The 23722-nt window shown below is 36.1% G+C and overlaps 1 long non-coding RNA gene across 1 annotated transcript in view; it reads left to right on the forward strand.

Annotated features, from left to right (window-relative positions):
- The window catches only part of LOC109279077 (uncharacterized), a 58847-nt gene that overhangs the window by 31859 nt on the left and 3266 nt on the right, over positions 1–23722 (forward strand). The gene's annotated exons all lie outside the window — the stretch shown is intronic.

Consider the following 23722-nt stretch of genomic DNA (forward strand, 5'->3'; position numbering starts at 1 on the left):
TTTTGAGAGACAGAGAGAGATAAAGCGTGCATGGGGGAGGGCCAGAGAGGGAGGGAGATGGAATCTGAAGCAGGCTCCAGGTTCTGAGTTGTCAGCAGAGTCAAACGTGGGGCTCAAACTCACAAACCAGGAGATCATGACCTGCGCGGAAGTCAGACGCTTAACTGACTGAGCCACCCAGGTGCCCCAGCTATTTCAACTACTTTTAAATTAAGTTCACCTATTTGCTATGATACTGAAGTTCATAACACCTTAGGCAGATTTAGAGAGATTTCAGTGAAATGGTTTAAGATAAAAAATCTCCATGAATTGATTACAACAGGAGTTTATTTGTAAAATTCGTTTGCATGGCATAATTCATTCCTCAACTTTGCCAGATAAATTTGCTGTTGCTGTAGTTGCTAGATATCTGATTCATTCATTTTGGTATAAACTCAGTAGTAAAATTTTGCTTATAACCATATATAAACTTTCCATGGATAATCAGTTTATCTAATGGAGAAGAAGCTGATACTGACTTCATTGAAACAGTTTACTTTTTTTACATGTAAAGAAAAAAATGAACATTTGTTAACACAAAATTATTTGTAAAGGTATAATTTATTTAAACAATAATTTCTTTATAGTATTGTCCTATAGGTATGGTTTCAAAATGTTTATGTTTTGGGGAGTGTGGGTGGCTCAGTTGGTTAAGTAAGTGTCAGACTCTTAATTTTGGCTCAGGTCATGATCTCACAGTTTGTGAGTTTGAGCCCCACATTGACAGTGTGGAACCTGCTTGGGACTTTCTCTCCTCTCTCTGCCCCTCTTGCACTCTCTCAGAATAAATAAATAAGCTTAAAAAAATGTTTATGCTTTAAAGCATCCGCTAAAAATGTTAATGTCCAAAGTGAATCTTCAGAGATGTAAAAATTCCATTATCTCTTTGTTAATAAATATTCAGCATTGATAGGATATCAGATCTGGCTGACTGCTTGTCAAGAATGTTGTAGAAAAAAATGTAATCATTGGATGATAGGACCATTGAATTAAACACATGACTTTGAGATTCCTTCAAATCTTGAAATTCTATGAGCATCTATGATATACAGTAAGAAGTAACAAATTAAGACTCATAGTTTAACAAATACTTTTTATATCTGTGTAATTTTAATTCCATCTCAAATTTTAAAAGCTGGATAAAATTTTAGTAATATAGCTATTCTTTATAGAAATTGCCTTTATTAAAATAATAGAATTAAATGAATTGAGACTTCCAGAAAATTATCTAGTCCATTACAAGTTCCTAGTTAAATATAAAACGTTGTAATTTTAAACAAAAACAGTATTTTCAACACTCACCTTTAAATTTTTGGTTTTATTTAAATTCTTTTATGTATAATTTATATCATATGTAATATTTAATAGTGTATATATTATATATAAATGTTTTATGCATATATAGATATAATGTATGTTTGTCATATGTACACACATTATATAAATAATGTATATATTTATGTATACTATTACATATAGTATATATATTATATGTACATACACAGATATATATATATGTATGCACATACACATATATATTTGTATATATTATATATATAAATGTTCTATCTCCAAAACATCTCTTAAATCCATTTCTCCCCAGCTTTTTTGTAACATTTCCTAATTCAAGTAACTATCATGTTGTACCTGGGCTGCTGCCATAGCCTTCTCCTGCTGTCCCTGCTTCCACTTTTGCGCCCCCTCCAGGCAGCCAGAATGAACTTTTGAAACTGTCAATCATATATGTAATTCTTCTCCTTAAAATCCCTCTGTGGCTTCCCTCTGCCCTTAGTATATAATCCTAGTTCCATAAAATGTCCAACAAAGCCCTCCAAGCTGTCACATGTGCCTACATCTTCAATTTCATCTCTATCCTTAGTCTCTTTTATTCTCTCAGCATTTTTTCTGTTTACAGGAATATAGAATTATAATTTACATGCCACACAACCCTCCTAAGTTGTAAATTCAATAGTTTTTAATATAGCCAGAGAATTGTACAACCTTCATGACAATCAATTTTAGAACATTTTTGTCACTCCAGAAGAAAACCCAGTACCCCATAGCAGTTATCCTCAATTTACCGCCAACACTCTTAGCCCTAGGCAATACTAATCAACTTTCTCTCAAGTTTTGCCTATTGTGGATATTTTATTAAGTGACATCAAACAATGATTTTTATGACTGACTTCTTTCACTTAAGATGTTTTCAAGGTGCATCCATGTTGTAGTGTGTATCAGTACTACATTTTTTTTTATTATAGGATAATGCTCCATTGTGTAGATGTATCACATGTTATGTATTCATTCATCAGTTGATGGATATTTGAATTGTCTCCATTTTTTGTCTATTGTGAATAGTGCTGCTATGAACATTCATGTACAAGGTTTAAGTGGGCATATGTTTTTATTTACCTTCGATATATACCTAGGAGTAGGATTGCTGGGTCATATAGTAACTCTATGGTTGCAGTAGTCCTCCCTTGTCCATGGGGCATGGATATGTTCCAAGACTTCTAGCGGATGCCTGAAACCACAGATAGTGGTGAACTTTATATATAGTATGTTTTTTCCTTTACATACTTATCTGTGATAAAGCATAATTTATAAATTAGGCACAGTAAGGGATTAACAATAACTAATAATAGAATAGAACAAATATAACAACATACTGTAATAAAAGCTATGTGACTGGTCACTCTCTCAGAATATCTTGTACTGTTCTCACCTTTCTTCTTGTGATGATGAGAGATGATAAATGCCTATGTGGTAAGATGAAGTGAGGTGAATGACATAAGCATTGTGATGTAACATTAGGCTACTGTTGACCTTCTGATGCTTTGTCAGGAGGATCATCTGTTTCTGGACTGCAGCTGACCATAGATAAGTGGAACTGTGGGAAGCAAAACTGTGGACAAGTGGGGGGACTACTGTAATCTTGAGGAACTGCCAGATTGTTTTCCAAAGCAACTGTGCCGTTTTATATTCCTACCAGCTGTGGATGAGGGTTCCAGTTTCTCCACATTCTTGCCAATACTTGTTACCATTTGTCCTTTTTAGTATGGCCATCCTAATGGGAAATGTTATCTGCTTTCTAGCCATTTTTATATCTTCTTAGGAGAAATATCATTTCAGAACTTTTGCCCATTTAAAAAATTTGGGTTGTATTTTTCCTTAATGAATGGTGAGAGTTATTTATATATTCTAGATAGAAGTTTCTTATCAGATGAATGATTTACAAACATTTTTCCCCATTCAATGGATTGTATTTTTCCTTTCTTGATAATGTCCTTTGAATAACAAATGTTCATAATTTTGATGAAAACCAATTTATTTTTTTCTTTTGTGGCTTGTGTCTTTGGTCTCATATCTAAGAAACCATTGCTCAACCCAAGATCATGAACATTTAAACCTATGTTTTCTTCTAAGAGTTTCGTTTTTAAGCTCTTACAATTAGGTCTTTGATCCGTATTTAGTTAATATTTGTATATAGTATGAGGAAGGGACCCAACTTCACTCTTTTGCATGTGGTAATCCAGTTATCCCAGCACCATTGTTGAAAAGGCTATTCTTTCCCTATTTGGTGGTCTTGGCACCATAGTCAAAAATCAGTTGATCATAGATATATGGTTTATTGCTGGGCTCTCAAATCTGTTCTATTAATCTATAAGTCTATTTTTATATCAGTACCACACTCTGGATTACTGTGGCTTTGTAGTAAGTTTTGAAATTGAGAAGGTATGCATCATCCTACTTTGTTCTTTTTTTAAAGATTGTTTTGGATATTCTAATTTTCTTGCATTTCAATATAAATTATAAGATCAACTTGTCAATTTCTGCAAAAAAGGCATCTAATATTTTAATAGGAATTGTCTTGAATTTGTTCATCACTCTGGGGTATATTTCCATTTTATTTTATTTAAAAAAATTTTTTTAAGTTTATTTTTGAGACAGAGAGAGATAGAGCACGAGTGGGGAGAGACAGAGAGAGAGGGAGACACAGAATCTGAGGAAGGCTCCAGGCTCTGCGCTGTCAGCACAGAGCCAGATGCAGGGCTCAAACTCATGGACCGCAAAATCATGACCTGAACTGAAGTTGGACGCTCAACCGACTGAGCCACCCACGTGCCCCTATTTCCATTTTAATAATACTACATCTTCAATAATATATTCTAATATGGGATGTCTTTTCATTTATTTAGATCTTCTTTAATTACTTTTGATGATATTTTGTAGATTTTAGTGTGTAAGTTTTAGACTTGTTTGGTAAATTTATTCCTAAATATTTTCTTTTGATGCTTTGTAAATGAATGTTTTATTAATTTTATTAATTAATTTTCAAATTGTTCATTGCAAGTGGGTAGAAAGAAACTGGTTTTTGTATATTGATCTTATATCTTGCAACTTTCCTGTATCCATTTATTAGCTCTAAGTCTTTTTGTGGACACCTTAGGATTTTCTATGTACATGATCATGTCATCTGCAAACAGAGATGGTTTTATTTATTTCTTTTCAATCTGGATGTCTTTTATCCTTTTTCTTGCCTAAGAACATGTGTTGGATAAAAGTGGTGAGAGCTGACATTCTTGTCTTCCTCCTGATCATGCAGCGAAAATTTTTCAGTGTTTCACGATTAAGTGTTATGTTAGATGTGGATATTTATCTATAGTTTTTTTTTGCACTAACACACAGAGTGTTTAGAACTTGACAAACTTTCCTGCCTCAAGGCCTTTGCCATCCTGGTTTTTTCATGTTTGGCTTCTTCTCATCCTTCAATTTTCAAAACAGGCTTTCCTCAGCTAAGATGAACTACCTCCTCAAGTTATTTTTCTTTAGAAGGGCATCCTGTTTCCTTTATAGCACCTACTCCAGTCTGTAGTTATTTTTATATTTATTTGCTTTTAATTATCTGGCTCTTTATCTATATTCCATGAAGATAGGGACAGTTTCCATCTTGCTTGCAGTTGTGTGTCTGGTGCCCAGAACAATAAGTACTCCCTATATTCTGTTGAATGAATGAGTGAATAAATAAGCATTCACAATATACCCATGTGTCTTTGAAGTCATGTGATAGATTTGAACAAACATGGGTGCACCTACCCACTTAAAGACTATCTCCCACTTAAGAGTAGCCACTTCAGAAACTACTGAGTTGTTTCATGATGATACCATTTTTCAAAAATGTTTCTAGAATCCTTTTGTTTCTTAAATTCCACATATGAGTGAAATTTTTTGGAATTAGCTTCACATTTTCTTTGTATCATATCATTTTTTAAGAAAAAATGTGAATTGTATAAACTGAAATCTGTATCTGCACTATTAGGCATGTAAATGCATGATGATATGACAAGGCAATGGATTTGTCACCATTAGCATGTAAGAGAACAGTCATGTTTCTTTTACACTAACATGTTTGGAAACTCATTTTATGGTTCTGGAGTTAATACACTTAGGTATGTCAAAAAAAGAAAGCCTGCAGGTAGCTCTTGTCTGAGATTCACATCATAGATTGTTTTTCACACCTGGATGGCTTGGTTGGTTAAGCCTCCAACTCTTGACTTGAACTCAGGTCATGATCTCACAGTTCGTGAGTTCGAGCCCTGTGTCGGGCTCTGTGCTGACAGTGCAGAGCCTGCATGGGATTCTCTCTCTCCCTCTCTCTCTGCCCCTCTCCCTCTCATGCTCTCTCTCTCTCTCAAAACAAACAAACAAACAAACAAACAAACAAACAAACAAAAAGAAAGCCTGCAGGTAGCTCTTGTCTGAGTTTCACATCATAGATTGCTTTTCACTCAGTCTGTAAATATGCCAAATGGGCTTTTAAGTGAGACCTCTGATCCTATCCTGACTCTGATACTATGTCTCTAAGACCCTGATAAGTTATTTAACATATCCAAGCTGTAGATTCTCTCCTGTAAAATCATTCAATTTACTGGACTTCTAGGAGTTAGGTGAGATAATGATATTGCAAATGCTCACCCTAGTGCTAGGTATATAGTAGGCTCTTAATAAATGACAGCTGCTATAATTAGTATAATCACTTATTTAGCTCAGGCCCCCATCTTACCACTAAGGAAACTCACTCAGTTGTTTGCCAAGAATAAGGTCAGATGTTAAAAAACTGACACTCAAAACTGATTTACTGGCTCAGTCCACTTCTTTCCAATTCAACATGCAGAACTAACAAGAAACAAGTGTTGGCAAGGATATGGAGAAAAAAGAACATTTTTGCACTGTTGGTGGGAATGTGCAGCTACTGTGGAAAACAGTATAGAGTTAAATGTTTGAAATAGAACTACTCTCTGATTCAGTAATTGCACTACTGGGTATTTACCCCAAACCCACAAAAACACTAATTCAGAGGGATACATGCACCCCTATGCTTATTTGCAGCATTTTTTATAATAGCCAAATTATGGAACCCTCCCTCCCAGTGTCCATAGACAGATGAATGGATTAAGAAGATGTGGTATATATAGACAATGGAATATTATTTAGCCATAAAAAGAATGAAATCTTGCCATTGGTAACAAATGGAGCTAGAGGGTATAATGCTAAGTGAAATAAGTCAGAGAAAGACAAATACCACATGATTTCACTCATACATGGAATGTAAGAAACAAAAGAAGTGAGCTTAGGAAAAAACAAAAAAAGAAAGAGAAGTCAAAAAAGAGACTCTTAACTATTGAGAACAAACTGGATGGTTACCAGAAGGGAAGTGGGCGAGGGGATGGGTGAAATAGGTGATGGGGATTAAGGAGTGCACTTGCAGTGAGCACTGGGTGATGTAAGGAATTTTGAATCACTATATTGTACCCCTGAAGCTAGCATAACATTATGTGTTAACTCTACTGGAATTAAAATAAAATTAAAAAGACATGCAGAACTAGCCTCAGCTTGCAGAGCTTAACAGCTGGGGGAGCAAACTCATTTCATGGCTAGAAGTCAGCCAGGAAAGAATGTGGCATGTATACTTTCCTAATGAAAAGTAAACAGAAGGACCTTTTTACTCCTTTGGCTGCAAATCAGAATCCTTTTGTGCAAATTGAATTCATTTTCTTATTGCTTCAGGATAAAATAGATTCCATTACCATTTTCCATCACTGTTTCCCTGTTTTCCTTGCTCTGAGTGTATCCCATCTCTTAGAATTAGAATGGGGGACTTTAGTTGATCACAATAGCCATTGAAAAGTCATAGGGGAAAGAAAGAAAAATAACCTTCACTGATGCAAAAGAAGAAGTAAAACAAATAACCACCAGGTAACAATAACATTTTACTTTGAAAAATTTCTGTAAGATTAGAATAGAAAGTCCTTGTGACCATATATATGTCTATATACAATATGTATTGTATGTGTATGGCTCTTAATTTATTTCAGCTGGCCTTCAGGAAAAATTAAATTTGATAGGAAGGATTAGGTTGAAAACAATTTGAGGGAAATTTGAAGTTTTTAACATTTAAATACATTCTATTAGGTACTTTTTACAACTATTGATTATATAATTTATTAATAGAATCTGGCCTGAGAGAAATGACTTTATAAAACAGAAAAGCAAGAAAGGTATGATTTTTACTTCTTTCTTTATGATCATTCTGCTTTAGGCTGAGTTAAAGTTGTGCCACTTACGCTTTAAACAAAGATGAGGTAGTGAGGGTAGAAATCCAGCCCAGTTCCCCACCAGTTTCCCAAGTCTTCCATGGGGCACCTTTTCTTTATACAAGGGCTCCCTCTTTTCACTAGTCACATGCCCAAGGAACTGCATCTTTCCTTAAGAGATACCTCTAACTTGTCCGAAGACCCTGCAGAGACTAGAATAGCTCTGATAGAGGCATTATAGCCATACTAAAAAATGGCATGGTAGCATAATCTGAAATTAGCTTATAGGGAAAAATCTATTTTGTAAGAATGAACAAACACTCCAACTCTTGCACACATAAGTTCGTAACAGAAAATTAACCCCGTGTGAAAACTTCCTAAGTTCAATCACTAGTTAGTTTACTTCATGCATGCCTGCATCTATTCATTCAATACATATAATAAAATAATACTGTCTCTGCTGATCTAATAGATAAGGAATTTCAGAGAGAGTTCCACAGTGAAGGAAATTTAACCCCATTGCTATTACATGCTATCACTGTGCATATGCATATTATTGTGATTACCCATTAATTTATAACACTGCACATTCAGTGTGCATTGTTGAAAACTTGCTTAGTGCTTTCTGAATATGTGCTAAGGAAAAGCTAGCATTTTATGCAACCATATGATTAGCCCCTGGCCCCACCGTTTTCTATTTACCCTTTAAAGAAAATCCCTGCTGAGCTTTTGCTACTCTAGCTATTGTTGAGGTCTCTGGGTGGGTCCTTTTGGGTGGCTGCCTGAGCTCATTAGGCCTCCACACCTAGCTCAGGCAGCATTAGCCAGCAGATTTATCTTAATATAAACAATGTTACTGGATGTGCTGTGTTGTATTACTTTTCTTGAGTCTTTACCTCTGTATGAGTTCTCTTTTTATTTCTATTTATGCCACAATGAAAGCTTTTCAGTGAGCAACCAAATTTTTTCAAGATCAGAGCTCTGAGTTCCATGGGTGCCCTTTTTGAAATCACAGGGGTTAGTGCTTTATGTATTAATCATGTCCAGCTCTTATTTCACAGATTAATTAATCTATCCAGCCAAAACATTACAAACAACTCAAGCTTCCTTTTCTTCCTTTTACTTAAAGATGTGTTTTGGACAGTGTTGAGAAAGACTTCCGCCTTAGTGAGAAGAGGGTGAGACTGACGTGGGGCTAGTTGTTTGGTGTGGAAGTTGTTACTGGTTGATCAGTCAGCTTCTCTAATTCTTAGTGCTTGACGGAGTTACTGATGAAGGTTGTCAAAGTACGTTCTTTGAAGGTTGCTTCACAGTACTTCTTTTGCCTTTTCCTGATAACTATATCCCCAGTTTTCTTTCAGCCCATGGGGTAGTGTTGTTTCAATGCCACTTGGGTTAAGCATGTACCTAGGTCTGAGTCAATTAGCATATCATATTTCCTGGTTAAAATGATTTGTTTAGAGGTCAGGTGATCAGATTGGAGCCAGTGAGACACAGTGAATACTCGGTTGGGTGGGAATGCTGGTGGGGGGGCGGGGCAAGAAGTCTTTTTTCTACTAGACATGAATGAAGAAAGATGTATCTTTAGGACCTCTAAGAAGTCACTTGAGACCACTGTGGGACAGATTTGGATGGTTTTGTGCCCCTGGGTCCAACCAAGCCTATAAAGTCAGATATACCCTTGGATTTTTCAGTAATGTGAGCAATTCTCATTTTGCTTAATCTAGTCTGGGGTGGAATAAACAACTTGTATAGGGTTATGGGTATGAGGAAGTATGTGAGTTGAGGTCATATTTGCTGACACTGGGGCATCATTAAGATAGTTTGGAAATCCCTCTCGGTTTCCCTAGATCTTAAGACTCTACCCCTTCAAGAAGAATTTGAGAGTTTCAACAGCTACTCTTGAGCTAACTTTCATTCCACTCTACCCTAGTCCCAAGCTTGGCCAACCCTGTCTCTGTTGCAGCTACAAGGAATGTGGAAGAAACCTCAGGATCATCACTCCATCATAGTTCTTCCTTATGAACAGAACTCAGAGTCCACACTCTTGGAATCATCATTAGTGTCTGAGGCGACTTTAAAAAGGACATGAAATGTGAAATAAAACTATGTCACTTCATTTGTGTATTAGCAGGTCTCAACCTGGAATTGAGTGGGGTTCCTAAAGAAGTAGGATGAGGAATATGTTCAGTGTCAAGTTTTCAGATTATGAGATAATTTCATTTTCTTACTTTGAGTCTGACTTCTTAAAATTGATAAGTGAAAGAAGAAATTCAGGAGATAAAATGTTTACATATTTCTGAAAATGCCAGCAAATTTTTAAAATGTTTTTATTTATTTTTGAGAGAGAGAGAGAGAGAGCATGCACGCATGTGCTGAGGTGCAGAGAGAGAGAGGGGGACAGAGTTTTCAGAGGGGACTCTGCACTGACAGCAATGAGCCCAATGTGGGGCTCAAACTCACAAACCATGAGATCATGACCTGAGCCAAAGTTGGGTGCTTAACTGACTGAGCCACCCAGACAGCCTTGTCAGCAAATGTTTTTGATAATATTTGAACACGTATATGGAAGACTGAGGAGTATTTCTTTAGTTAGATGTTCTCATAATATTTAAAATATAGTTATTTTGGTATATTCAGTTTGTGAAAATTTGTTACTCCTTATACTTAAGACACATAAATATAGTCAACTTGTCTTGATAAAGAAGCAAACACAATACAACAGAGCAAAGATAGTCTTTTTAACAACTGGATAATCACATGCAAAAAGGTAAATCCAGACACATACCTTACACCCCTCACAAAAATTAGCTCAAACTGGAGAACATTCCTGAATATAAGACCCCTAGAAGAAAACATAGAAGAAACGTTTGATGGCTTTGTACTTTTTAGACTTGATAAGCTGGACTTCATTAAAATTTTAAGTCCGCTCTACAAAAGACACTGTCAAGAGAATGAGAAAACAGGACCCAGACTGGAAAAATTACTTTCAAAAGATTCATCTGATAAAGGACTGTTATCCATAATATAAAAGGAATTTTTAAAACTCAACAATAAGAAAACAAACACCTGATTAACAAATGAGCCAAAGACCTTGACAAAGACCTCATTAAAGAAGATATACAAATAGCAGATAAGCATATGAAAATATGGCCCACATCATATGCCCTCAGCAAAACGCAGACTAAAACAGCAATGAGATACTACTACCTACCACCTGTCAGAGTGGTCAGAATCCAGAACACTGACCATACCAAATGCTGGAGAGGATATGGAGCAACAGGAACTCTCATTCACTGTTGGTGGGAATACAGAATGGTATAGCTACTTTCAAAGACAGTTTGGTAATTTCTCACAAAACTAAATATACTCTTACCATATAATCCTGTACTCCTATTCCTTGCTATTTTTTCCAGAGGGGTTGGAAACATGTCCATGTAAAAACCTGCAAATGCATGTTTATAGAAACTTTATTCATAATTGTCAAAATTTAGAAGTAACCAAGATGTCCTTCAGTAGCTGAATGGATAAAATGTGGTACATCCAGATAATGGGATATTATTCAGTGCTAAAAATAAATGAGCTATGAAGCCATGGAAAGATATGGAGGAACCATAACTGCATATTACTGAGAGAAGCCAATCTGAAAAAGCTACATACTATGTGATTCCAACTATATGACATTTTAGAAAAGACAAAACTATGGAGTCAGTAAAAAGGTCAGTGGTTTCGAGTTAAAGGTAGGGAGATGGAGTGCAGAGTATTTCTAGGGCAATGAAAATATTCTGTAGGATACTATAATGATGGATACATGTCATTATACATTTGTCCAAATCTATGGAATGTTCACTCACTAAGAGTGAACCCTAATGTAAACTATGGGCTTTGGGTGATAATAATATGTCAATGTAGGTTCATCAGTTGCAACAAATGTACCATTCTTGTGGGGGATGTTAATGGCAAAGAGGTCTATGCATGTGGGGGGGGGGGCAGGGAGAATATGGGAAATCTCTTTACTTTCTTCTCAATATTTCTGTGAAAATAAAACTGCTCTAAAAATAAAATCTATTTAAAAAATTAAAAAAAAGATATGTGTACTCTCTCTATATATATTTCAATAAAAATATTTTTTCAAATCCTAGTTACTATAGTGTCAAAACTGAATAAAAGTATCTGAATTTTTTTTATCAATAGAATTCATTTAAAAGGTAGATATTATATGTTCCCTAACCCAGTAAATTATATGGCCTAGTGTATGTATTAAATTTGGCTGAAATTTTGAGTTGTGTGAGAACACTACATTCATTTCAGTTAGAGAAAATTCCTAGGGAAACCTGAATGTGATAGTTCATCAAAGTATCTGTTATTAGTTAGGAACCACCTAAAATAAGCCTACAAGTCCCCCATCTGTTCAAATTCTTCATTTCCTCTTGTTTCCAGTGTATGATTTTTTTTTATTACTGAAAAAAAAAAGTTTGTTTGTTTTTAATGTCTTTTAGGACAATTTCTGTGTGCCTTTCCAGGTTTCCACTGTAACTCTTCTGTACTGCATACAACACTTTTCTAGGATTTTATTTGGCCCAGTCATTTTTGCTGTGTGCTTTTGAGTGGATCAGTTTATTTATTCATGATGCTGATTCCCACTTAATTCTCTGAGAGTAGGACTGACATTACACATAAAGCACTTTAAGCTTCTCAGAAGTTAAGCACTGAAAAAATGATAATGTTGTTTTATTGCAGTTGTTTATTGTTTATAAAAGCATTCAGATATTGTTCATCTTAGAAAATGTCTTTTTTCATTTTCTAACCTATTGGACATTATTAACTGAATTTTCAGATCTGGTTCCTAGAACACATTTATCATTGTTTCATCTACCTGTCTGTCTATATGTGTCTACCTAACCTATCATCTATCTTTCATTTATCTATTATCATTATATTTTAATTCTAGTTGTATTTGTTAGACTGATCTATTAAGTGGAACCCTTTTGAAAATTTGGGAGTTCTTATTTTTTTCTTTCTGGAATTTTGTGATGAATATGAATGCAGAGTTGAGTTGTTTTGCTGGTTGTGATGGGCGGTGTTTACTCTGTATGCCTTGGTGAGTCTCCTTTGTTGCATTGCTCTGTTTGCAGCTGTGACTTTGCCGTGGTTGTGGGCTGGTACTTACACACGATAGATAAACTGTAGGTTGGATTAAAAGACAGCTAAGGCTATAGTGGAAGAGTCCACCTGTGAGTACTTTAAACCCTTTTCCTTCCCATCTTTTTGATCCATGTTTTTCCTTAATCTTAAACTTAAAGTAGTGTATGTTATTGATTTTTCCAATTAGTACAGTGAATAGTATTTATCAGTGTTTCATTTTACATATTTTTATTCACATTTTCTGAATTATTCCTAAATGAGATCATTTATGTAAAAGTATCAGTTACTAGCTTGAACTCTTGACAGGCACTGAACAAACATTAGTTTTGATTTTTAAAAATTCCTTTCCTTGTTAATTTTTTTGCTAGTTTGACCTAATGTTTAGAGCACTTTGTAGAAAAACTCTCCCCTTGATAAGAGGCAGTCAAAGGTGAGGAAAGCTGCAAATATGAGCAGGGAACTTGATCATTCACTAGGTTCCAGATATGCCATTGTTACTATGCAAAACAACTTGGGATTGTGGCATTCCTCAAATCACTTATAAAACTTTGTTCATGGGGGCTGCAAACTTTGAAACTGGAAATATCATGGATTTGCCATGGATAATGGAAGGGAGCTGATTGATATTGATAGATTTCAAGGATGATGGCCTTTCTCATCAGGACCAGTGGTCCATATAATACTTGGACCAAATAATTACCCAATGCAGTGAATACTTTTCAATTCTTCTTTGACCTCCAGACATAGCAATAGCGTCTAGTCAAATAAACATTGTGTTCTAATGCAGAGTTGATAAGCTGGCCTCTATTTTTCACTCCATTAATGATGTCTCAAAACATTCCTTCATCTTTCTGTAAAACCTCCTGCTCCAGTGAGCCTCATGCCATCCATCTTCCACACTCATTATATCCCCTATCTTTTATTAGATAATACAGTGGTCTCCTTGCTACCCATTCTTCTTCATTAAAGCTTTTCTTTTAAATTTTTTATTTTAAATGAATTCCTATTTACAAGAGTTCTAAAGAAGTATACAGAATTCCCATATACCCTTCAGCCCACTTCCCTAATGTTAGCCTCTTATCGAAACAAGGAAATTAGCATTGGTTCAACATTATCAACTAAATGACAGGCTTTAATTGGATTTCACCAGTTTTTACACATGTCCTCTGTTTCAAGATCCAGTCCAGTGCCACGTTGCTCTTGGTTGTTATGTCTCTTTAGGCTTCTCCAATCTATCTTTCCTTGTTTTATAGCCTTTCCTTATTTTTCATGACTTTGACACTTTTGAAGATTACTGACTAGATGTTTTTAGAATGTCCCTCAATTTGTCCCTCATTGTGACATGTTTTCAATTGATTAGACTGGGGTTAGGATTTGGAGGAAGACTGCTGCAGAAGTTAAGTATCCTTCCCATCACATCATATTAGGGGGTGCATGATGTCAATATGACTTAGGACTGGTGCTATAAACCTTGATCCCTTGGTTAAAGTAGTGTCTCCCAGGTTTCTCCACTGTAAAGTTAATCATTTTTTTTCGCCTTTTCAGACTCTTGGGTTAGACAGGAGTCACTAAATCTAGCTCACACATAAGGGGAGGAGAATTAAGCTCCACTTCCTAGAGGGAGAAATATTGAAAAATGTTTAGATATATGTTAAAATCACCACAGTAATTAATAAATATATTGGGAAGATAGTTCAAGGCTATGTGAATATCCTGTTTATCCTTAATGTTTGGTGGCTACTTTTAGCATTCATCTGTGGATCTTGCCTAAAACAAATATTTCTGTGGTAATTTTCAATTTTCCTCATTCCTTCTACATTTAGAATTTAGAATTATTCTGTATGGAAAATTTGTCACTTCCCCCCTATTTATTTATTTAATCACTTATTTATATCAGTATAATTCATGGTTGTTTATTTTATTTTTATGCTATAATCCAAACCAATTGTTTTATTGCTCAAAAAGCTTTGGCCATTGGAAATTTTTAAGATTGTTTTGCATGACCTTCCTCTACCCTTCTTAATTGTTTTTTTTTAATTTTTTAAGTACTTCAATTTTGGTATTTATCACAGCTTTTCTATTTATTAATTAAAGACAATCTGTTCATTGTTTTTTGTTGCAATTTGTACCATTGTTCTGAGTGGCTTCCATGCCTATGTGAACAACTTATCCAACAACTTACCCAACTTAAACAACATCTCATTTCTGTGACTTTATCAACTCTCATGATCTTTATCTCCACTCAACTTCAACCACGTACAACAGTTCCCATGCCCTGATTCTTCCTATTACCTGGAATTGCTCTACTTTAGCAATATTAATTTTCAACATCTAATTTTCCACGTCTCTCAATCTCTTCCCCCAACAATTATTCTTTCTTCTCATAGAAACCTCAAATCTCTTCATTTCTCTTTTTCCCCAGTCCATAAACTATAAACTTCACAGCCCATGAGCCAGTCCTTCAACCAGTTGCTGGCAAAACCCAAGAACCTTGTTATGCTTTTGGTTGAGTTTGGCAAGCCTTCTAGGTATATAGAATTCGCTCTCTCCCACTCTGCACTCTGCTTAAAGCTGTCACTCTACAGCTTTTTACTCCCACCTCTTCTCAGCTGATGAGCTCATTTCTTGCTGCACAAAGACAATAGAAATCATCAGAGAGAACACCCCCAACTCCAGGCAACAAACTTATTATCTTACCTATCCTACTTTTATATTTCTCTCCTTTCCTTTTGTTCCTCCCATGAAGGATATAGATCTCTTCCTATTTAAGGCTAATTCCTTCCATGTGGGCTCTGAGTCCCAGTCTTTCCCTCCTTTATAACTCTCTCAGTTTCTTGATTTTTTTTTCTCATTCATATCGTTAAATTCTTCCTTTCTCTTGCTGACTCCTTTACTTGACTATGTAAACAAAGCAAAATGAAATAAAAGCCTTCCCTCCCTCAAGCCCACGTTGCCCTCCCAGTACATCCGTATCTTTATTTGCATCTGGATAGGCACACTCTTTGAGAATTGTCTACTTACCTGACTCTACATCTTAGTCCACCACAATTCAACTATTGTCCTCCTGCACCATTCCACTCTACTGTTCTTACCGAATGCCAATGGCCCCATATAATTCAATCCAACAGATTTTTATCAGTCTTCATATTAGTTGATCGTCCTTGTTGATCATTCTTTCCTCCTCAAAATTCTTCTTTTTATTTTGCTTCAGTGGCATCTTTATTTTTTACTCCAACCATTCTGGCCATTCTTCTTTTGTTACCTATCCTTTGAGATTACCCCTTCATACACCAGCACACTCTTGGAGAGGGGGATTTGTTCTCTCCAAAGCCCTTAATTACTCTCCCCATGGCTTAAAAATCTGTGTTTCCAGCCTAAAAGTCTCATAAGCCTGAGCTCTGGATGTCTACCTGATTCCTAGATACCACCACTTGTATGTTCCTTAGGTACTTTTCTATTCACATCCCAAATTAAGCTCTACATTTTTCTCCTCATTCTGTAACTCTCTTTTTTCCCTCTCTTGGGGAGTGGTACCACTATTTCTTTGGAGCTAAAACCAGAAATCTGGGAGTCTTCCTTGACTTTATTATTTCTCTTGCTTCCAGAAGTAATTTTTTGTTTTTTATTTTTTTTATTATGCCAAGAATACTCTTACCTGCCCTTTACATTCTTTCAAGTCTCTCAAATCATCCCCCTTACATGCCTTCTTTGACCACCTCTCTACCTCCAGGCCCCTCCTTTGTATTTTATGGTACCCCTACATCTGGTTAAAGTTAGCATACAAATGCTTTGTTTACTTTCCTGTAACTCCAATAAGTAGGGCAGAATAAATGAATTCTTTTGATTTTTTATTAACCATAACTACTTTTTACTGCTCTTCATTTAAATCTTTTTCTAGGCAAAAAGTGATATAAAGGAGATTTCATTTCAGAAAATCATTTTAGAGACATTCCCCATGGAAACGTCATTACAAATGGTAGTTGGGTTCTTAGACAATCCAATATCCTAATTCATAATGTAGCCGAAATTATTTTATAATTCCCCTTTGAATTTTCCCATATATTATCATTGCTCTGGAAAATCCCATATTTTCCTTCCTTCCCCTTCCCTATTACCTATCATTTCTTTTTCTTCTGTAGCATCTCATTCACATAATGGGTTAAATAGCTTTTTATGAGTTTTATGAGATCTCTTTGCTACACTGATTGCTTGCAAAATGGCAAGTTGCAGTTCTTAGCAAGAAGAGAATATGTTGGCAAAGATAATGTTCATGCCCCTAGTTGAATCCACATCAATTGATTATTCCTTTGTTTATGGAAAAATGGAATGGCTAGAGGTTATGACTGCCACAAAGCCTGGGACTCACTATCTATCAATTACTGAAATGGGATTGCAATTTCTCCATACACATTTTCTCTAGATCATTGCTAAGGCAGTCGATGGCCACCAAGGATAAAAGTAGTAATGGCCTGGCTGTATGCCAGGTTAGCCATTTATATGTATAAATGTTGGTTGTTCAGGTTTACAAAACTTGGAGAAGTACACACGCATACATACATGCACACATACACTTTAACCATTAAAAACAATCTTGTGATCTAGTATTTCTGCTTGGGCTATCAGTGTAGAAGAAAAACCTGCTATAAAGCAAAATCTCTTCTGCCTTGAGGTTGTGACTTCTTGATGAGAATCACTCAACTGAAATCCCCAAAACTGAATTTCCAATTTACTTATACCTGAGTGGTTAATGTTCACATTTCACTCAGATGTTGGACTCAGCCCAAGAGTATACTTGGACTGGGCTCCTATTAGCAAAAATTTCTAGAACTGTGGATGATATTTGTTGCATTGTCCTTCACCTGGTTAACCCGCCTGATGCTTTTGCTGAAACAGCGAATTTCTCAGGCTGCCAGGTACCATGGTTATCTGTCTCCTCATGTTGATTTCTGGCAGTCAACAGGCATGCTGCTGTGCCTCTTAATGTCCTTGTGCAGAAGCAAGGTCTTGGTTGCAGCTGGTCCAACATGAAGCTTGTATGTATTAGTCTGTCATGTACCCACAACTACTTTGTGGCTCTACTCACCTAGACCTAATTGCCTAAGATAAATTATTCAGTACACATTCTTGATGTATTTTTTCAGTCATCTTTATGTTATGAAGAGTTTATGTTCAAAAGGAATCACCTGGACTTCATATTTTGGTGGTTGTAGCTTACGTGTTAGAGGTACACTCACTAAGTTGTGTCAATACTAATTGTATACCTAAGCATAGCCTGTTGATCATGAAGTGGAGTGTGCTAAGAGAAATTGTGGTCTGGTCCTTCACCTTTTTGTGGGAATAGTATTTGATCTAATGATTATAATTTGTTAGCCAGTTAGTGTATACTGAACATGTGAAATGCTTAAAGCATAGCCCTAAGCATTTTCAAGAGGTTCAATACTCTGTCTTTGATTTAGTCACTTAAAACACATACTCATAAAATGGTCCTAAAACAATCTCTGGGTGATGGTTCATTAAGTACAAGCCTATAAATTTTATCTACAGTCAGTGCTTAGGTTAGAGTCAAGGAGTGATCAGAGTAAGGGAAAGTACATTCACTCAACACATTCTAGAAAAGATTTATTGAGTGCTTACTTTGTATCAGGCACTGTGCTAGGCTAGATATTAGGGATACCAAGATAAATCCATTCACTTGCCTCAGGATCTTAAGAGGAAGACAGCATGTGAAAAGGACATGGGCAAACTGCTAGAGGAACAAAAAGAAAACTCTGAGGGGTGAAGCTTTCAGAGGTATGTAGAGAATTCGTAAAACTGTGAATCTGCAGTTCTACATAGAGCTACTGCTTGTAATATTTAGTTCCTAGTTACCTTGGCTAGAAATGACATATCATGCCACACTTTGTCCCAAGCCCTCTGTCAACAAACCGGCCATTTGGAATTCAGTAAAGTGATAAAGCTGAACTTTGCAAACTTTATGTTAGACTTTAAATTACCGAAAGGCATAAGGAGGAACTTAGAAGTTCACTTTGTTTAACCAAGTGGGTCCATGTATTGAACAAATATTTGGGTGTGTGGTGAAGTAGCACAGGCACAGCCAAGTGGGATGGGATGATATTGGGAGACAGAAACACACTGCTAACACAAGAAGATTCTTCAGGACTTTTTGCAGTATTCAGATCCTTGTCCATGGTTTGTCTCACTATGTCATGCCTATCTTCAGGTAGTATTGTCCTGAAATGCATAGACCACTGTGGTCTAGCAGAAATATAATGTGAGATTCATATATTTTAAATTTCCTAGTAGTTACATTAAAAAAGTTAAAAATAAAGAGGCAAAATTAAGTTTAGCCTGAAATGCATAGACCACTGTGGTCTAGCAGAAATATAATGTGAGATTCATATATTTTAAATTTCCTAGTAGTTACATTAAAAAAGTTAAAAATAAAGAGGCAAAATTAAGTTTAGCAATATATTTTATTTAACCTAATACATCCAAAATAGTATTTCAACATGTAGTCAATATAAAAATTTAGGACTTTTCTCATACTTCAAGAACTCAATAGCCACATTTGGCTAGTGGCTACCATATTGTATAGTGCACCTCTAGGCTGATACATACTGTTTTTTTAAGAGTCTCCATAGAGGATGATTCTTCAACCTTTTTTGGGATCCCATTCCAATGTTAATTGATGCTGGGAAAATGCTCTTAAATGTAGCACAGATTCCTTATGCCAACATTTGGCTGTCTCTTCTCATCTCATGCAGTTATCATGGAATATTTACTGAACTTCTGTATACTAGATTACATGTTAGGTGTTGGGATATAATAGCAAGTGCCACTACTGTGGTTCCGGCTTTTAGGAGGCGTACAGGGTATAATGTAGAAGAGAAATAGTAAATAAATAAATGTGTAATTATGGCATGTGTTGTAGTGGAAAAGGTCAGAGAACACCTATGAGGACTTGTAACTGAAGAGTCTCTCCTAGTCTGGAGGGACTGGGAGACTTCCCTTCAGGGAATGGCCTTGATCTGAAATCATAATGATGCCTACAGAGGGGGGCTCTGAGACAAAAAGGCATTTGGCATCTTGAAGGATCAAACAGGAAAATGGTGTGGCTCAAGTGGAAAGAGTAAAGGCAAAAGTGGTTCCTAATGAGGTTGGGGAGTTAGGCAGAGGCCAGAACACATGTGGCCTTTAGGCCTCATTAAGGACCAGAATTCTTCTAAAAGCAAGAAGAGGCCACTGTATGTTTTTAAGGAATAGAAGGACATTACTGGATTTGTGTCTTAGAATATCCTCTGCTGTAAACTGGAGAATGGAGCTGAAGGAAAACAGATGAATGTGGAGTAACATTTCAGGAAACTTAAAAAAAAACCCTGTTTTATTTGTTTTGAGAGAGAGAACGTGTGTGTGTGTGTGTGCGTGCGTGCACTTGCACACCCATGAGCAAGCAGGGGAGGGGCAGAGAGAGAGGGAGAGAGAGAATCTCAGTCAGGCTCCATGCTGTCAGTGCAGAGCTGGATGCGGGGCTCGATCTCATGAACGTGTGAGATGATGACTGAACCAAAATCAAGAGTTGGACATTTAACCAACTGAGCCACCCAGATGCTGCAAGAAACTATTTTATAACCCGAGTAAGAGGATTAGGGCAGTGGCTACCTAAAGCGTTAAACTGACAACTTTGAGACATATTAATAGTTAGGGCTCGATGATGCATTGAATAGTGGGGGAAGGTGGCACTGAGTACCGGGAAGAGGAGTGTCCGGACTGATTCTTTGCTTTTCTGACCTGTTGAAATAAATTGGTCCTTTTGAGCTCTCTCAGCTTTCCTCTAGCATGCTGAAAACTTTAGGGTGAAGTATCCATCATCTAAAACAGAAAATATAGTGTTAATTTGCCTGTCATCTTTCTTTTTTGCTTGAATCAGAAATTTGTAATTTGTAATGTAATGTTAGTGTAACATAAAGAAAAAAATTAATAGTGAGCTTCTGTCCATATCTCTTATGCTTTTACTTACTGAGTAATCACAGGGTGAATCACTTAACAAATTTACTGCCTTTAACATTGTTGTCTTTTTTCTTATACATTATATAATCTTTGCATTGACACATAATATTATTGCCATATGATTGTCATGATTAGCCATTAATGACAGACTTTGCAGAGGAAGGCTAAAGGGAAACAATAAAGGAAATAATTCATCTGATCTCAAAGTTTCCTAAACCAATTAAGAAACCACAACAATAAGCTTTAATTAATTTTTTACAACTCTTTTGTACAGATTTGTAATCATTCTTAGCTAATCATTAAAAGATTACATTTTGCATTGCTATCTTTTTTTAACATTAGTTATTAAATAGTTCATTTATTTCCTATTCCAAGTCTACTCTGACATAAAAAATTCAAACTGTTAAATAATGCAAAAGAGTTGGGCTTTGACAATAATGTTCATTCATTCATGGGATAATTATTTAGCTCCTAGATACTTAACAGGACAGATAACCCTTGAGGAGTTTAAAATATAGCAGTAGAGGTGTAGATGAATAAATACATAAATAAATATATAATTTAATACAGTAGTGATACGTGCTATTTATAAAAGGGAAAGAGATACAGAGCTTAGAACACCAATGAGGGCTATGTAGATATGGTGATGAGGGAAGAACTTTCAGTAAGGGAAACGTGAACAGTGTGCCCTGAAAGTAGTAGGGAGTATGAACTGAGTAAATATCTGAGGTAAGACCCTTTGAGGCACAGGGAAGCAAGTACAAAGATTCTGAAGTGGTCATGTGCACCTTCCAAGAACATTGGTAAAGAAGCCCATGATGCTGAACTGCTATGAGGAAGGGAGCAAAAGAGGAAACAAGGTCGAAGAGATGATGAGGGGCCATATTATGAAAAGTGTTAAGGTCAAATAAAGATTTTGGATTTTATTTAAGTACAAAAGGAGCCATTGGAGGGCTTTGAACAGAGGGCAAATTTGAATTTAAATGTAGGGTATATGATAAAAAGGCAAATCAGGCATGATTCTTAGGTTTTTGGCCTGGGAATTGGATACAACGTGATGCCATTTATTGAGGTGGGGAAAACTAGGGAGGAATGGATTTAGAGGAGAAATCAAAATAGTTCAGTTTGGAGCGTGTTAAACTTGAAATGCCTCTGAGAAATTCTGGTGGCTGGAAATATGCATATGAAACTAATACCTAGAATTTAAAGTAGCTGTTGAAATTCTTGTCCATGGATCCCAGGAGGTTTATTCTGCAGCCACTACTGTTTGTATTTATCTCCCCTCTTTGTCTAATTTTTACTCCTGCCTTAGACCTTATGGAGGGGCAGAGGACATTCTTCCTCTTGGAGAAGGATAGTAGTTCCTATGTGGATGATGATAGTGGTATAGAGTGGGAATAGTTATTCAGTTATAGGCATTTGTTGAAACCTTGCTGTGTGCAAAATCATAATAGGGAGCAAAAGCAAACAGAGTCTTTGTCTTCGCTGAGCTTAAAATCTGGTGCATAGTAGGGCATAGTGGCTTAGATAAGGCCTTAATCAGGTAATCACAAAAGCAAACATAACATTGTAATGATATCATGTAATGGAACAGAGATGCATGTTGCTGGAGTGTATAACAGGAGGAGTTATGTCTTGATATGGAGGTCAAGGAATGCTTTCTGTTGGTGTTATCATGAGTAGTTATGTGAAAGGTGAGTAGGAGTTAACTAGGCAAAGAATGGTCCAGGGAGAGGGAACAGCATATGCAATAGTCCTGTGGCAGGAGGGACTATGGTACATATTCATATGTAAAGAAGACTAGACTATGGCAGGAGCACAGAGAGTGAGGGATAGCATTGTACAAGATGAAGGTGGAGATTCACACAGCAAACAGTTAATGGCTTGTAGGCCTCATGGTTTGAGAAAAATCATTGTGGTTACAGTGTAGAGAATGGATTGAGGCTGAGGGATGGAGGAAAAGGACACAGAGAAAGGATTAGGGAGACCATGGATCTCAGCAAGGAGGCTTCTGTAGTAGTCTAGGTGAGAGATGAGGGTGGTTTGGATAGGGTGGCATAGAACTAGGGTAAGGTCAACTTCCCAGGGGGAGCTGAGGAAGTGGGGAGCTGAAGCTCAGTCTCAAATAGAGGCACCAATGCTAAGAAATAGTACAGCAGGGTGATTAAAACTTTGGGCTTTGGAATCAGATATAACACAGATTTGAGACATAACTCTTCTACTTACTGCTGTGTGACTTCACACAGACTTCTTTAAATTGGGGCTAATAGTACCTATACCACAAATTATTGTAGGGATTAAATCAGACTATATGATAAAATGCTAAGCCAGTACTCAATAATTACAGTATTGTCACTTGATGGAATTTAGAAGTCACCTCTAGAAAGAGGTGTCAGGGGAAAAAACAGGTTTTTTTTCTATATTTGTTGGAAATCTTTAGAGAAAACCATCTACAAATCTACAAATTTACAGGTTTACTGAGCATCCATTTTCAGCAATCACTTGCAAGAATAATAGGAATTGGTTATTGATTATAGTTTTGATTTTGAGTTAGGCTTTCAAAGGAAATGGTCCTGAGATAGGCTTTTATAGAAAATGGGCCCTATGTAAAAATATTGACATATAATAAAATTTGTGATCTTAACATCTGTGATCAATGTGATTAAAAATTTGTCCATCTTTATTTGATATAATATAAAAAGCAAAACAAAAACAAAGTGTGGAAAAGAGTCCCTTTAGACTCAATTACATGCCATCATTTTCTAAACTTCATTATTTACTTACTATTAAAGGCTTATGAGTTAATTAATGTCCTGTGAATCACAAATCAATTATTTCACAATGAAGCATAAAATTAGTTTAAAGAGATTCATATATAGGCATGACATGGTGTATTGGCTTCTCTTCAGAAGTGGATCAAATAAAAATATGTGACA

The sequence above is a fragment of the Panthera pardus genome, unplaced genomic scaffold, assembly GCF_024362965.1.
Source record: "Panthera pardus isolate Hobbes unplaced genomic scaffold, ASM2436296v1 HiC_scaffold_8, whole genome shotgun sequence".
Taxonomy (NCBI): domain Eukaryota; kingdom Metazoa; phylum Chordata; class Mammalia; order Carnivora; family Felidae; genus Panthera; species Panthera pardus.